Genomic DNA, 3,652 nt, shown 5'->3' with positions numbered 1-3,652 from the left:
GGGCAGACACCACCTTCTCGGGCACAGCCTGGCTCTCTAAACCTGTGATGAGACACAGCAATACCCACCAGGGTGACCTGAACAACCTGTGGGGCTGGACTCTCTCTGCAGGATGAGCAAGCGACCACGTCAATGTTCTGTGGTTTCACCTTGAAATTACTTGGGTCCTGGCTGAGGAACGACTGACATTTCCAGTTGCACTAATGAGCAGCTGGGCTGGGGAATGTCCCTCTGGTTCCTAGGCTCTAGCCATTTGTATGACTTTTGTATCGAGCAGACACTGAGGGACAGACAACCATACACTGTGCTGGAACCAGAGTGGATCAGTCAGAGACACTCGGCATCCGGGCCCTTGTTCTGCTCAGAGTTTGTGCTCAGCTCCCCCTGCAGTCCCTGTCACTGTGTCAATCATGGCACAGTAGTACACGGCCGAATCTGACGCTTGCACTGAGGACTTCTCCAAGTGGAAGGTTTTGGAATTCTTTTGTAGGATGGCTTCAAAACCTTTGTGACTTGTCTTTTCCTTGTCCCTCACACCTTTCAGGAGGAGCTGCAGACCTTCTCCAGGATACTGGACATACCAGAAAAGAGTAGGGGACCCTGTTGTTGAATAAGTACAATTAATAATCAGGGACTCCTCTTCAGAGAGGGTCACTGGGCCTTCCGTCTGGGTCACTGAGTCTCCATGGGTTTGTCCTGGGGAAAAAGAAAACAGACCTGTGTCACCTTGGGCATAAATCTGGAAAAAATTTTAGTTACAGATTTTACTGTCACAATAAATGACACAATACAAATTTTAAGAGGCATTTTACTTACCAAGCAGCAGGAGTACCACAGTCACGAAGCCTGGAGAAGCATTCATCTCTAGAGTGTCACCTAAAGAATGTGCTGCATTCTTAGCAGGAAGAAGCACTGGAGAGACAGAGCAATGAGCAGTGTAAGCCCACGTTTCTCACAGGAAACTGCAGAAACTGCAGTTAGGAAGCTGCGCCCCCTGCTGGACGGGGACTGAAATGGGTTACATGGTGGCCAGAGGCCTCCCAGTCAGCAAGATGTCTTGGACCCTGACTTTATGAGGCACATGCCAGTCTTCAGGTGGCACTTGGAAATCTGAACAACAGCAGTGCTGACCTCTCAGGTCTACTTTGTTCCCAGGTCACTACCTGATGAGGAAGTTCTTTAACAGAGCATCCCAGGGCATTTCTGTAGCAGAGAGGATAACAGTCTCTAAAACATTTAATGCAGTACTTTGTGTTTTCATGTATCCATTGGGAGCCTGTCGATAATCTACTGACTGCCAGAAAATGCTTGGGTTTGAATACAGAGAAAGTAATAAGAAGTCAAGTCATTACTGAGTGATTCTGTGTTTTTCAGCACTGTACCCCAATATTTAGAACACTGACTATCCTTTTTTTTCAGCACTCACTAAATATTTCTTAAACAGAAATAATGAACAAATGACCTTTAATTGAAATACAGTACTTCTTAGCCCTGAAATAATACCAGTTGTAAGGAACACTATCTTCTTAATAAAAACTTTTCAGAAAAAAAGCCACACTATTTTATAGTCAAATATCTTAATAGTCAAATATTCACAACTTTGAAAATTATTAAAAAGTGAAAAATATGAATTCTAGACAGAAGAAACATCATAAATGAAGTGGTCAAATCCCTACTGAATGCTCTGAGATTCTTATCTCATTCTCTCACTGCTTTGTTGACTCATACGTATAAGGTGACTCTTACATGTGAATTAAGCAACAATTACTAATACTATACTATTAACAAGTTTTAGCCTCAAAGATGCACTATATTACCATGCATTTATCACATATTCTTGATAACTTTTAATCAGATATTTTTACCCACAAGGTAAGGAATCAGGATTATTGGATAAAGTTCTGGACAGGGACACATCTTCTCTAAAGCCCTGTAAACATGTATCTCTAGATACAGAGATGGAAGCTTAGCTCACGCTGTTCCCTGGAGGCCACTCTCCACTATGAGAATCTGTGGAGATTCTCCTCCACCTTCTCCTCCACCTTCCAAATCACATTGTCAGAACCTGCCTCAAAACTCTGCTAGAAGCAGTTCAAGACAAGTTTCATTAAACTTCTATCCAGATATACAGGGAGGTTAGGATGATGCTGGTTAGACAATAAAGTGTAGCACACGGATGGAGAAAGTCGTCATCTATAACTTCTTTTAAAAACATAGTTTTAGGTCGATGAAAACTTACAGGAGAAATATTCTGTATTTGGGATCACACAAGAAGACTTGCACAACACTGAGGGAAGATAAGTAGTACATTTGCATCTTTATGGCTTTATTAACATGTAATTTTAATGAAAATAAACTGCACAAATTTAAAGTAAACGATTCTATAAGATTTGACTTATGTATGTATTTGCGAAGCCATCACCACAACTGAGGTAATGAACATATGCATCATCTAAAAAGCTTCCTCATGTCTCTTTATAACCCTTCTTTCAACCCTTTCCCTCCCGCATTCCAGGCAACACTTCTGTCATGAATTAGTCTGCATATTTTATAATTTTGTATGAATGGAGTCACAGGTACTCTTTTGTCTGGCTTCATCTCAGCACAATTATTTTGATATTTTTCCACATAATTATTTTGATATTCTTCCATGGCTATAATTATCAAAAATTTGTAGGTTTTTTTGTTGTTGTGTAGAATCTTATCTAGGCCTATAAAACAATTTGTCTATTCAACTGCTGATGACCATAAGATTAGTTCCAGTGCAGCTGTTACAAATAAAGCTGCTGTGAACATTTGTGTATATGATTTTTTAATGTTTTTAAAATTTATTTATAGAGAGAGTGAGAGTGTGCACACACAGGAAGGTGGATCATAGAGAGGGAGAGAGAGAGAGAATCCCAAGCAGGTTCTATGCTCAGTATGCTGAGTCCAACTCAGGGCTCAATATCACAACTGATCATGACCTGAGAGGAAATCAAGAGTCAGACATTCAACCGACTGAGCCACCCAGGTGCCCTGCACATATGATTTCTTATTGACATATGCTTTCATTTCTCTTGGGTCAATATCAGGGATTAGAATGGCTTGGTTATATGGTAGGTGTATATTTGACTTTATTAAACCAATTTTTTCAAGTAGATTTTTGGAGGTTCCTTGCATTTTCTGCTCATACAATTATGCTAATAAAGATAAATACACTTCTTCCTTTCCAAAATGTATGTCTTTTGTTTCTTCCATGTTCCTCATTAAATTGGCTAGAACCTCTAGTTCAATATTAAATACAAGTGGTGAGAGCCAAACTTCTTCCGTTACTTCTGAAACTAATGAGAAAGCATTGAGGCTTTCACCTTCAAGTATGACATTTGATATAGGTTTTTTGTAGAACCCCTTTCTTAGGTTGAGAAAATCCCTTTAATTCCTAATTTATGGGGGTTTCAATCAGGAATGGATCTGGATTTTATAAAAATGCTTTATCTGTACGTATTAAGATCACTCTCATAAATTGGTCATCTGCTACTTGTCAATCACTTTGGATGCATTATTGATAAATTGTCACAACAAAATATTAAAGAAGATATCATTCTCCTGTTTTACAAATAATGAAATGAAGTTCAAAAGTATCAAAGTTCATGGTTGAGCTAATAGTTTT

General features: G+C 39.4%; 1 pseudogene; it reads right to left on the bottom strand.

The window, feature by feature from the left end:
* Positions 1-361: 361 nt before the first annotated feature.
* LOC144236631 (T cell receptor alpha variable 9-2 pseudogene) lies at positions 362-862 on the bottom strand (annotated as a pseudogene).
* Positions 863-3,652: the final 2,790 nt, after the last annotated feature.

Source organism: Crocuta crocuta, unplaced genomic scaffold (genome assembly GCF_008692635.1).
Source record: "Crocuta crocuta isolate KB4526 unplaced genomic scaffold, BGI_CrCroc_1.0 scaffold175, whole genome shotgun sequence".
Taxonomy (NCBI): Eukaryota; Metazoa; Chordata; class Mammalia; order Carnivora; family Hyaenidae; genus Crocuta; species Crocuta crocuta.
Note: the sequence above shows the minus strand (reverse complement) of the source record. Positions and strands in the feature narration are given on the sequence as shown.